This window comes from Lygodium microphyllum, chromosome 4, assembly GCF_053477565.2.
Source record: "Lygodium microphyllum isolate KBCC chromosome 4, Lygodium_microphyllum_v1.1.10, whole genome shotgun sequence".
NCBI classification, from domain to species: domain Eukaryota; kingdom Viridiplantae; phylum Streptophyta; class Polypodiopsida; order Schizaeales; family Lygodiaceae; genus Lygodium; species Lygodium microphyllum.
This window is the reverse complement of record NC_141138.1, coordinates 151,056,776-151,071,191: the sequence shown is the minus strand read 5'-3', so window position 1 is coordinate 151,071,191 and position 14,416 is coordinate 151,056,776.

The window sequence follows — 14,416 nt, the reverse complement described above, 5'->3', positions numbered from 1 at the left end:
TTCCTTGGCTTCAAGTTCTTTCAGCTTTCCACTAACTTGAACCCATGCATTCAACATCTACCCATAACACATATTCGCCACTACATACCCAGTTTTACATGTAGAGACTTTTCACTTCCATTCTTCTCTACTGACAGGGAGCCTCACTCAACAACTAACAAACATCACTCTCATCGTGAAGAAGAACTGCCCTTTGTTGTCTTTCACTCATATCCACACACCAAAATTGATCTGCAAACTCTTTGCCCCATAAAGCAATAGAAGAAAACAAGGCAAAAGAAGACTCCTGTTACCATCATCTGAAAACTAAGAACTTGCATCAGCCCATCGACTTCAGCCCTGCCATTCTGCTCCACAGCTTCAATAACTTTAGCTTCATGGTCTCTTTCTTCTGACAATTTGGTTCTTCTTCTGAGCTTCAAATTTCACCCTTCTTTAGCCTACAAGATTCTTCTCCTCCCTCCCTCCCTCTGTCTCTCTCTCTCATCATGTCCCTGGTTGCTCATTTTCACTCACCAATGTCTCCCAATATCCATTTCTTGTTTATTGATAACCACATTTGATCCTCATCCTCCAAGTAGACAGTCACTCTAAAGTGATCATTACTTTTCTCAGAGTCCAAAGGTATCGATGTATATTTTATATTCTTCCATCTCCTATGCTATAAAGAAAGATATAGTACTTTCCTTGGAATGTTGTATGAAAAGATACCAATTTCCTTCGAACATTTAGAAAGAAAAAAATTATCATTGTGTACTTTCTCAATGGACAATGAATGTTGTAGTTTTTGATTATTGTGCTAGATGACTTTCTCATATCAAACCACATGTGATATCTCGTCTTTGATTTAAAAGCTTCTCGACTTCTCACAAAATGGACTTGAATAACTCTAAAATCATTAAATAAAGAAAATCTCGAGTAAAAAAGAAAACCCAGGATCATAACCCGATATTTTCTTGGGATTAACAAGGATTGTAGCCACCAATCATGGAAGTTACCACATGAATGAGATTTATTAGCAATATTAGTCATTAATGTTAGTGTGTATAGTATGGATGGTCCAAAAATACTAGATTTTTGAATAAAAATAGCATATTTTAGATATTATTTCTTGTAAATATCCTAAAAAGCTACGGAAACTTCTAGAACAAGGTGCCATGTAAGAAAAGCAAGTGACTTTTTTAGCTAGTTTTGGAGATTTAATGTGAATAGAAGGATTGGCGAAGTCACGTGCATCACGATCGCAATTTACAAGCGAGAAATATCGCTCTAACAAGGAGAAGAAGAAGGAGTGATCTGGAAGATTTTTGAATAGGTGTCATGAGGTTTTATCCCCCTTTCGCAAAATCATCAAATTTTCGATTTGAGTATCAGATTGCATCTTGGAAGCTTCAGATTGTTGATTTTGCCAAGATCCCCTCCATAAAGAGCTCTTCTTCTTAGCCACAACTCTTCTTCTCTAATTTACTATAAATAAGAGGCATAGGGAGCAGTTTAGAGAGGCAAAGGAGACCCCGAGAGGCTATGAGAGGGAGGTAGAGAGAGAGAGGTAGAAGGATACCCCTCCAAGAGGCTATGAAACACACACACACACACACACAGAGAAAGAGAGAGAGGAGTTACTACGAGAGGCTACGAGGAAGAGAGTGAGCTCAACCTCCCTTGTCTTAGTCTTTGACTAAGCCATCTTCTCTTGCACTCTCCCATCCCAAAGTCATTCCTCCTTCTTTATCTCTTGAATGCACTTACAAACAATGGCTCTAAAGCGATGAGGTGGAAAGACCATGAGAACCACCGCAACGAGCGGGTATTGCCGGAGATACATGAGTGCTCGAGGTTGCCAGAGTTGCTACTACTAATAGAACATTGGTTGTAGTGAACACAAGTGCAAGCAAAGACAAAATTCCCAATGTCATTGTACCAAACCAGGTTATTCAGGTTTCAAAAATAGGCTATTATTTTCATATCACCACATAAAATAATAAGGGTACTTGTTAGATTGCATGGACAACATCCATATAAGAATTGAGTATAAAAAATAATAGCTTCCATATCTTCACTTACACGAATTGATAGTTATATCTAGAGAGCGTATTAATACATACATAAATGGTTAACTCCTATCTACAATGTGTAGTTAGATTAATCAAGATTATAATTCTTAAGATCATGATGAAAATAATTGCAGGAGGATATTGCACAAAATGAATAAGAGACTATATGCGCACTCAAGATTAATAAAATAACTCAATATATTGTCAACACGACAAGGTTAAGGTTGATTATTGCTTGTTATGAAAAGTGGATGTCTATTTAAGGGTCTTGTAAATCATCTCATTAAATTATTGTCACAATATTTTTTCTAAAGGAAATTTGCTTATGTTGCGTAAGTTAGCCCCAAATGGGAAATTCATGTCTTGCTTAACATGTTGTAAGAGATGTACTCAATACTTCTTTATGTGGATGAGAATCCTCATTAGAATATAATGTTACGTTAGGATAAGGTCTACCTTGGCTATGGAAGTTGTGAACTATATTATGGTGTGATTCTTATTGTTTTAAATGATTGTTTGTGTTTGCTAGAATCTAGATCTTTGATTAAAAACAATGACAAACATGATAAAAGGAAAGATCATGCTAGGCTACCCCCAAGCTAGTTGTGAGACTCTACTCCAAGGGGGTCATGGTTATCGCTTTGAGAGGCTTTGATTTGTCCGTAGGGATAGCCTTAGACAGCAGGAAATGTGGGTGTTAGGGGGACTCTGGCCATAAATTCCGCTATACCCCTAGAATATAATGAGCCCCCTTGTGACCCAGGATGGGATCCTGGATTCCTAACTACTAGTTACAAGGATGGAATCTTGGTGGACAGAATACCCTCGTGGAATTCTTTATATCTTTCGTTGGGGTCGAAATGATGAAAATCGTAATAAACTTCTAATATAATAAAGAAAATTGTTTTACTCAAGGATTTTTTGAATTGTATGTGTGCCCATGAGATAAATTATGTGAAGGAACCTGTGATTTAATAGACTAATTAAGGAGGCTGGTTGTATATGTTTCAATAAATGTATTGTAGGTAATTAAAAGACCAAGGATGATACCATCATCAAAGGAAAGTGGGTGGGCATGACCCCCGACGAGTCCGCCCAACGGTAGGGTAGTTGGGGTTGATTGGGAGCTTTTCTAAATTGGTGATAGAAATAAAAAGATGATAAATTAACCAACCAGTCCTTACGTAGAGCCAATGTGCATTGTTTTAGGCAGCCAAAATGGGATTTTTTCTTATGGGCAGGAGGGTTGATGTACCGCACTCCCCTTTGTCTCCCATTCTCTTTGAACCAAGTGCAATGGCAAGTCCACTTCAGTTTGAATAATCATGTAGGAGGTGAAAACTCAAAATTATTGATGCTAGTTGGCTATTAGGAGATCCATTTGATTTTAGGAACTTGGAAATTCAGGTCGATCCCAGTGGATTCCGACCAGAACACTTCTGTTGTGATGTAGACTTAGTGGGATCTAAGTGACAAACCTCGTGATGTTCCAAGGGAGAATCGAGCAATGTCATTTGGAAAACCTACTGATGGACTAGAACAAGTTGTGCCTTAGAATGAGCTTGGCGGACCTCATAGTTGGTATCAGAGCGCTTGTTAAAATAGAATATGATGTAAGCTTAAGAAGTTTTTTTTTTGGGATGGTAAACATAGCCTAGGACATGTTTTCCTCTCTTTGTAAATGTATGTTTTTGAATTATGGAAGAATAACGAATCGTGGAAACGATTCTTGATCTTCTGAGTAATGTTTATGTTAGCTATGCATTCATCCAGTTTTATGTGGAGAAATCAGATGATGCGGATAGTAGATCAGTCATACAAGCCCTTGCCTTTATATTGTGAAAGAGGGTGGATGATTAGCAGAGGATAGTGCTATATAGATGTGAATTGTCTAGCTTATCTTCAGAATAATTTGAAAAGGGTAAAATGGATGGAAGATCTTAAAGTTGTCGAGATCTATCTATTTTATGAAGCCAATGTAAACTCAACCCTGTATACTAGAGGTAAGAAGATCAAACTAAACCCGTATATCTATGAGGAAGCCACAAAGATCCTTCAAGCTAACAGAGTAAAAGTCGTAGGTCACTCTAGCGATCGCAACTACAAAAAAGACGGATTTTTTGAACTCCCTTAAAAATATAGATTCCTAGATATCTACTCTCAAAAATCCAAGTTACTTCATAAATGATGTATCAAAATGTCATGCTTAGATTGTAGTAGGGAATCCTTTTCTGAAAAAAAAAAAGATGAACTTGTGAGCTATTTGATTACCTTGTACATCTGTTGTAATAAAAATTGATTGATACTTTATCAATCAGAGAATTAATGGAACCTTATTTTCCCTTAGAACCTTTGAAATTACAGTTTAACTTTAACAATGAGAAAAAGAGTTTTATTTGAAATTGTTTCAATAAATTAAGGGAGAGATAATTTGAGTATCAAACTCTAATATTAACACTATATACATTTTATAAAATTTAACTTGGAAATTGTTGAGACTTTTCCAGAATTTTACACCAACAATAACAAGGAAGCCCAAGAGAAAAGAAGTCATTTGAAGCAAATCAAACCTTCAAAATTTTATGGGAAAGGCCAGAATGTGGAAACCAATGCAGAAATTTGGATCCAATCCATGGAAGATTATTTTACTACTGTTGAAACTCTCCCAGCCAACCAAGCCATGATAGCTAAGCTAAAATTAATTGGGGAAGCTCGACTCTGGTGGAAGCAATGGTGCCGAGATCAAGGTGTCCTTGAAAATACCATTGCTTGGGATTTGCTGAAAGAAGCTATAAGACAAAGATATTTACCTCTAGCTTATCACACCTAGAAGATGAATGAGTTCTTTAATTTAAAGCAAATGGGACTGACCTTGGAAGCATATTACTCCAAGTTTGTTTCACCTCTTAAATATGCACCCTCCATGAATACTGCTCAGCAAGTGTCCAAGTTCTGCAATGGGCTAAATTCTTCTCTGAACACTCATTTGGAATGAATGCGTCCAATAGACCTCCAAGATGCCTTGATTTGAGCTGCTCCTATTGTACACGAAGTACAATCAAAGCCTAAAAATAGTAAGTTTTAGAGCTATAATAACTAGAACAAAGGAGGATTCAAAGGTCAAGCAAAAAGAATGCAAGGCCAATTTCACCAAGGTTAGAAGAAAAATGAAAAATCCAATGCAGTTAGAAATTTTGTTCCTACCCAGGGAAATAGGGATGGTGTTAGGTGCTTTCACTGTAATGAGCTAGGACATTTCAGGAGAGATTGGTCCAAAGCTTGGTGGAAACCATCGCCAAGGCCAATTTCAAGGTCAAGGTAGAGCTGCCCAAGGCCGTGGTCAAGTAGCTATGGTAAGAGGAAGAATGTCAAATATTACCTTTAAACAAATTAATGAGGAAGACCCTACTATTGAAGAAGATTTTGAAAAAGTAGCTATTCATGCTACATTCCACAAGAAGGGTCCGAATCATCAATATTCGGTAATACAAACACCAACTGGTCATCAAGGTAAATCATTTAAAGTTTTGATTGACTGTGAAAGTACACAATCTTTTATTTCAAACCAAGTGTGCTAAGAAGTTAGGAATAGATATAGTAAATGCATCAAAACTGCTTGTGGAATTAGCAAATGGAAGGGAAGTACTTTCTACACAACAAACTACCAAGGTAGATTTTAACCTAGGAGAAAACCTTTCTAGTATGAATGAACTTAAGAGCTTACAAATGTTTACTAGGAATGGATTAGTTGATTCCCAATGATGCTCATATCCATTGTGGAAAAGGACAAGTCACATTTCAGGATTCAAACAGTGAAATAACAACTATATAAGGTGAAACAAGGAAACCTAAATTTCAATTAGAAGAAGCTTATTGAATTGTGAAAGGCCTGAAGAAAGGATTACCTCTTTATTTGATCAAACTTAACAAGGTAAATAAAAATGGTCAGATAGAAGAATAACCATCTTGGTTAAAAGAATACAATGACGTATTTCCTGAAGAGCTAATTGAGTTACATTGGGAAAGAGAAGTTGATTATGAGATCAAACTTGTTCCATGAGCTGCTCCAGTTTGCAAAAAGACGTTACAAAATGTCTATTCCTGAAGCCATCAAACTAAAAGAGCAACTCGAGCAACTGCTAGAACAAGGGTATATTCGGCCAAGTAGTTCACCATGGGGAGCCCCAGTATTATTCCAAAAGAAGAAAGACAAACTCTCCATCTTTGTATCAACTTACCAAGGGCTAAACCAGGTAATAGTGAAGAATAAGTACCCAATCTTGAGGATAGATGAGCTTCTTGATTGTCTACAAGGAGTAAGGATCTTTTCTAAGATCGACCTTTGGTCAGTATATTATCATATTAGAATCAAGGATGAAGATATTCCTAAAACCACCTTCAACACAAGATATGATCATTTCCAATTCATTGTGATGTCATTGGGTTGACAAATGCCTCAACTACCTTCAATAGGTTAATGCAATAAATTTTTAGGCCTCATCTCAATGATTTTGTTATTGTATTCTTTGATGACGCCCTAACTTATTCTAAGGAGGAAGAAGATCATGAACCACATCTTCTCATTTTCCTAGAGACAATGAGAATACACAAGTTGTATACCAAGAAAAAGAAGTGTGCCTTCTTCAAAAGGAAGATTGAATACTTGGGATTCATAGTATCTACTAAAGGTATATTAGTAGATCATGCCAAGGTCAAAGATGTTCAAGATTGGCCACTCCCAACCACTATCAAGGAAGTGAGAATTTTCCTAGGTCTAACATGATGGTATAGAATATTCATCAGAAACTATGCCCAAATTGCAGCACCTTTTACGAACCTACTCAAAAAGCAAGTTGCCATTATCTAGATGCCAACAATTGAACAATCTAACTTTGAGCAACTAAAGCATAGTTTGATAACTACTCCTATCTTAAGGCTACTTGACTTAAGCAAGGAATTTGAATGTTTCACAGATGTCAGCTCTCTTGCATTAGGATGCGTACTAATGTAGGAAGGTCATCATGTAGCTTACTCTTTGAGAAAATTGAAAGCCCATGAAAAGAGATATGTTACTCACGACCTGGAGTTGCTAGTTGTGATTCATGCTCTCAAATTATGGAGACATTACTTTCTTGGAAGTAAGTTGTCCTTAGTCACAAATTGTAAAAGTCTTAAGTGGATTTTTACTCAGCCTGATCTTAATATGAGGCAATGATGGTGGATCAAAATTATGTAGGAGTATGACTTTGAAATTAAGTTTAGACCTGGTAAAGAAAATGTAATAGTAGATGCCCTTAGTTGTAAATCCTTCTTGAATGCTCTCATCAGTTGAAGAACCATCTAGGGTAGAAACTTTTGCTACAATGGTATCAATGCCAACTAATCCTATCATGGAATTGACTAAGGATGAAGCAAATAAGGACCTAGACTACCAACAATTATTTTGGGAAGTTTAGAATAAGGAACAATATCCCAAATTAAAAAATAGGTATAAAGAATTCTCTATATATGAAGACAAAGGACTTGTTTATTTCAAAATGAGACTACGCATTCCTTCAAGTCAAACTCTCAAGAGAAGGATACTTTGGAAAGCACATGACTCTCCTTTACCTAGGGTATGTAGAAACTCTTAATGTTGTCAAGAAAAGCTATTACTGGCAAAGAATCAAGGGTGATGTACTTAAGTATGTCACTGAATGTCTAAATTACCAAAGGGTAAAATTTAAATGTGTCAAGTTACTAGGAAAACTCTAGCCATTTGACATTCCCAAGATGAAATGGGAGTTTATTAGCATCGACTTTGTAGTTGGGTTGCCTTCTGTGCAAGGAGGATATAACTCAATAATGGTAATAGTAGACATGCTAACAAAGGTCACTCATCTTACTCCAACAAAAACCAATTACAAAGATTCAAATATTGCAAGAATTTTTATAAAAGAGTTTTTTAGGTTACATGGGTTACGTAAAAGGATCATCAGTAATCGTGAGTATATTTTAACATCACATTTTTGGATTAGTTTATTTGAAGCCATTGGGACCCAACTTTGTTTCATCATTGCTTATCATCCACAAAACTGATGGGCAGATAGAACAAGTTAATCATGTAATTGAGGATATTTTGCATGCATATTGCAACAAGGAACCTAAAAGGTGGATTTAGTATCTACCCTTAGTGGAATTTCCTTATAATGCCTCCTATCATCGAAGTATTTAGATGAATCCATTTCATGCACTATATGGCAAAGATTGCCCTATGCCACTTAATTTTTTCGATCCTACTCTAAGGGTAGAAGCGTCGAGAAAAATGTTAGAAGAAATAGATGATCAAATCAAGATTATCAAACAAGATATTCAAGATGCCAACAAGGATCGACAAAAGGCGTATGCTGATGTAAAAAGGCAAGAACAAATTTTCAAAGAAGGAGACATGGTCTTTGTCCATGTCCATCTAAAGAAGAGTTCTTTGTCTTTAAGAGAATTTAAGAAGCTAAGTCCAAGATATTGTGGACCCTATAAGGTTCTCAAGTGCTTAGGACCAAGTGCTTATAAGATACAACTCCCTGAGAGAATATAAAAATCCACAATGTATTTCATGTTAGCTTATTGAAAGCTTATGTACCTAACCCTAACCATATCCTTGATGATCAATAAGTTGTAATACCTAACCAAGGAGTCATTGAGCTATAACTTGATATAGTAATTGATGTAAGGGAGAGAAATTTGAGGAGTAGAACCCTTAGAGAATATCTCGTCCAGTGGAAATACTATCTTGAAGAGGATGCCACTTGCATTGACCATGAGTCTCTATATAACCAATATCCCCAATTTCATTTGAGATAAGGACATCTCGATTCCTCTAAGGGCAAGAGGATGTGATATCTTAACTTTGATTGAAAAGCTTTCCAAAATGGACTTGAAGAACTCTAAAATCATTAAACAGAGAGGATCTCGAGCAAAAAAAAAAGAAGATCGTAATCCGACATTTTCTCTGGATTAACAAGGACTATAGCCACCCATCACAGAAATTACCACGTGGATCAGACTTATGAGCCATATTAGTCATTAGTGTTAGTGTGTATAGTATGGATGGTCCAAAAATAGTAAAATTTTTAACAAACCTAGTATATTTTTTATATTTTGGATATTATCTATTGTAAATATCCTAAAAAGGTATGGAAAATTTTAGAATAGGGTGCCATGTAGAAAAAGCAAGTGGCTTTTTTAGCTAGTTTTGGAGATTTAATGCAAAAGAAAGATGGTCAAAATCGGGTGCGTCGTGATCGCAATTTACAGATAGCAAACATCACTCCAAATAGGGAGAAGGAGTGATCTGGAAGTTTTCTGAGCAGGTGTCTTGTGGTTTTACCTCCTTTCGAAGCCAACAAAACCATCAGATTTGTGATTTGAGCATCAGATTGCAACTTGAAAGCTTCAAATTGTTAATTTTTCCAAGATCCCCTCCATAAAGAGCTCTTCTTCTTAGTCACAACCCTTCTTCTCTAATTTAGCAATAAATAAGAGACATAGGAAGCAATTTAGAGAGGCACAAGGAGACCTCGAGAGGTTGCTAGAGAGGGAGGTAGAGAGAGAGAGTAGAAGAATACCCCTCCAAGAGGCTGCGAGACAGAGCTAGAGAGAGAGATCATAGAGAGAGAGAGAGAGAGAAAGAGAAAGAGAGGTTACCCTGAGAGGGTGCAAGGGAGAGAGTTAGCTCAACCCCCTGTCTCAACCTTCAGACTAAGCTATCTTCTCTTACACTCTCCAATCCCAAATTCATTCCTCCTTTATCTCTCAAATTCTTTTGTTAAAAACGATGGCTCCAAAACAACAAGGTGGCAATATCGTGAGAACCACTTCCGGAGATATAGGAATGCCTGAGGTTGCTGTAGTTGCCACTACTAATAACAGAACATCGGGTGTGGCAAACACAAGTACAAGCGAATAAAAAATTTCCAATGTCATCGTGCCAAACCAGGATATTCATGTTTCAAAAATAGGCTATTATTTTCATATTGCCACATTTAAAAATAAGATTTTTACCCAAATTTTACATAAAATGTTAGCTTTTGCATTAAATGGTACAAGATCTACTTGTTAGATTGCATGGACAGCATCCATATAAGAATTGAGTACAAAAAATATTAGCTTCCATATTTTCACTTACAAAAATTAACAGTTTTATCTAGAGAGTGTATTAATACACGCATAAATGGTTAACTTCTACCTATGATTTGTAGTTAGATTAATGAAGATTATAATTCGTAAGATCATGATGGAAATAGTCGTATGAGGATGTTGCACAAAATGAGTATGAGACTATATACACACTCAAGATTAATAAAATAACTTGATATATTGTCAGCGCGACAAGGTTAAGGTTGATTAACACTTGTTATGAAAACTGAATGTCTATTTAAGGGTATCATAAATCATCTCATTAAATTATTCTCGCAATATTTTTTCTAAAGGAAATTCACTTATGTTGGATAAGTTAGCCCCGAATGGAAATTTCATGTCTTGCTTAATACGTTGTAAGAGATGTACTCAACATTTCTTTATGGGAAGGAGAATCCTCATTAGAATGTAAAGTTACCTTAGGAGATAAGGTCTACCTTGGCTATGGAAGCTGTGAACTATACAATGGTGTGATTGTCATTGCCTAAAAGGATTGCTTGCGTTTGCTAAAATCTAGATCTCTGATTAAAAACATTGACAAACAAGATAAAATGAAAGATTACACTAGGCTATCCCCAAGCTAGCTTCTGCGCGACCCTACTCCAAGGGAGTCATGGTTATATCACTTTGAGAGGCTTAAACTGCCTCCGTGTAGTAGCGAGAGATATGTCCGTAGGAATAGCCTTATGTAGTAGGAAATGTGGGTGCTAGGGTGGATCTGGTCCTAAATTCCACATTACTCTTAGAATCTAACGAGCCCCTTCGTGACCCCAAGATGGGATCTTGGAACCCTAAATATTAGTTATAAGGGTAGAATTTTGGTGATCCCGGTTTTTTACAAACAGGATTTCTACCACAAAATTTGGTCAAAACCCCTATCAAGAGCCTTACCAGATTCCTTTGGGTTTATTCTTCAAGCAATAGGTATGCTACATTATTGCTTCTCGGTTATGATAACTCTAGCAAGTGGGGGAACAAGTTCTTAGGAGGGATGTCAATGTAAAGGATAAAATGGATGGGTTATCTTAGTAAAGATGGAAATGGGTTACACTTAGCGGTTGAGTAAGTGCATAGATTTTTTCAAAGGACTAGCCTCCAACTACACGTGGATTGGACCTGCATCACCAAGATTTGGAATCTATCACTATCATTAGAGGGCACCTCACCCTTGTGCACAAGTCAATATCCACATTATGGTGTCATTTGGATCTTACACAAAAGCTTACAAGCATGGACCCTCTCTATCACATACTTATATGTATTTATATATACATAAGGAACTAAATTCAAAGTATCTTTTGGAAGCCATTTTTTATCATTTCAATAAATCCCAAAGGAAAGTGAATTTCAAGAAAATTTCCACGCACATGATTGGTTTTGACCTAGTTTACAAAGTTGCAAAAGAAACGTTTTTCAGATTCTTTACCAATTTGAAGTTACGAAGGTGCAGACTACTGGCTACATGCAATTTGCTTCTCTCTTTCACCACATCAGCTTCCCATTTTATCCTTGTAAATATATTATAATAATGTTCTTTTGGCACCCACCTCTTGTAATCTAGCTCTCTTTCTCTAGCTTTTCTACCACCACTCTTGACTTCTTGCATGATGACCAAGGTAGGGACTTGTCCCATCCACTATTCTCCATATTTTCAAAGATGCTATACATAATCTAGGATTATATTAATAAAAAAGATTAGCTTAATCTAAACCCTCATGGAGGCTATATAAGATGCCCATGGAGATGTAAAGGAACACAATGACAATGATAAGCACATGAGAGCACTCTAGAATATCGTCATGCTAGTCCATCTCTTTGAGGTCAGCTATGAGTGAGTCTCTTTTATTATGTAGCATAATGGCAAGCTTCCTCTACCTCTTTTCCTCTTGTCTCTCTCTCTTCTCATCTCTGTCTCTATCTCTGTCTCTCTCATATTCTAATATAGTATCTAAATCATATGTACTCTCTTCTAATTCTCCCGCTACATTTATACTTAAACTTATTAAATAAGACTTGCCATATGCTCTATTGGTGGGAAATCTTTATTTTCTCATGTTATATATATGTTCATGGGAGAATTTAGGAGCCACCACCTCTCTTAACCTTCCATCATCTTCATTTCCATTAAGATGGGCTATAAATTCTCTCCTATGAAGTTGTATTTTTGGTTCTTTCCATTCCATTTGAGGAAAGGGATGTCCTAGCCCATCCTTCCTTTGGCTAGGTAGTGCCCCTCTTTAGCTCTCTTAGTTAGCAATGGAGGCTGGGTGGGTAAGAGAGGCAACCCATTCATCTTTTCAACTCTCATTTTTTGTGTCCCCACTGAGGAGTTCTCAAGCTACGCTCTACAATTTCTATAAAGGAAGAAATATCTAAGGAGTTGTTCTCTTCTTCAATGAGTGTTTGTCAAGGGATCACTAAGGAGGAATCTTCATCAAACCCTATTCAAACGATTCATTGCTCAAGAGTACCACTATGGTCTTCAAAAGAAGCTCAAGAGAAGAAGAATATTTATTGGCAAACGGCACGTATGTGGGTAAAGCAAGTTAATTACACACACTCTTCTTTGCTTCAAGAGAAATCTTGCTCTCATAAAGTCTCTAGGTCAAGGCATTGTGTTGAGTGCTACGTGTCTAGTGTAAAGACACTACTTGAGGAGCCTCGTCTTCAAGTGGTGAATGCGCTTTCAAATTAGGGGATTAAAAAGTTTTTGGAGGGGAAGTTACACATCAATGGTATGCGGTATTGGCGAGAGGCTACATATGGCGATGTGCTTCAACTACTACTAGCTAGAAGGCTCAAAGTAACTGAGAAGGTAGCTATCGAAGCCTATGAACTTTACAAGGTTGATAATGGTCACACCAAAGCTAGACTAATCACTAGTGAGTAAATTATTTGCATTTCTCGAATGGTGGGATCTAAGAGGCCAAAGCTTCAACAACACGCTTCATGAAAGTTTGTAGTGAAAATTTGTAATTAATGTATAAATGAATACTTCTATTTTCTACAACTTGCAATTGGTTCAAAACATTAGAGTAGATGTGTGCATTAGTAGAAAGATACATTTTCAGCAAAGGTTGGTCTTCTATTTTGGAGCTGACAGGTTGAGAGAGATCTTGTTGTCTCCTGATCCCATAATATTCTCTATTTTGGATTACAACATCTCCTTTTCACATATTCATTCTACTCTAAGTGTATCCCATGAACCATAGGGATTTATATGGACCTATCCGTCCTCTTGCTAGGCAAACTGTGCACATAATAGTTAACACCAAGCTTAGGTTCCAAAATATCATAAGAGCTTATTGGGCCCTTTTATTATCTTCTTGAAATTAATGTATCTATGAATCCATTTATTCTACCCTTAATAAGATTTGACTTAGGCCTAGATGTGTTTATCTTTGTTTTGTATTGAGCTAGATCAATATCTTTCTATCATGGATTTTCCAAGCTTTTTTGGGCACAAAAGGCACAAAGCTCTAGATTTTTGGATGACTTACAAATGGCATTCCTAGTCACTGGCCGGGATGATGAAGCAACCAAAGTACGGGCTTTCTCTTTAGTTCTAAAGGGTGATGATTGAGTGTGGTATCAAGCTCTCCTGGAGGCTACAAGCAGTAACTGGGAGGATCTCAAGACTGCATTCTTGTACTAAGATATAGAGCCTCCTAAAGATATTTGGAGACAACTCCTAGATCTTCACCAAAACTTACCAGGGGAGTACCAAGCATATGATGGCATGTTTATAAAATTGTGGGATAAATGGACAACCTCCTTAGCCGAGGGAGAGAGAGTACCTGATTGCCTTAACAAAGATTGTTTTCTAGCCGAACTTGACCCTCTACTAAGGGAGAAGGTCAAAGGAAAGTTTCCCACATCCTATGAAGATTTAGTCACTTATGCTAGGGAGAAAGATAGAAAAATGAAGTATCAAGCCCAATTGAAGGGGGAAGTTGAGCCCATGTAGGTTTTATCAACCATTCCAAGGCCTCACCTGAACCGGATATCCCACAGCAAGAGCTCCTACAATGCATTACTAATCAACTTGAATACCTTTTGTTGAATTTAGTGCAAGGAGTACGGCCCCCTTCCCTCGCAAATGAAGACAATTGAGGTCCAATGACACAGGAAAGAGAGTATGTTTACTATAATTGTGGGGAGACTGGCCATGGTATGTACTTTTGCCC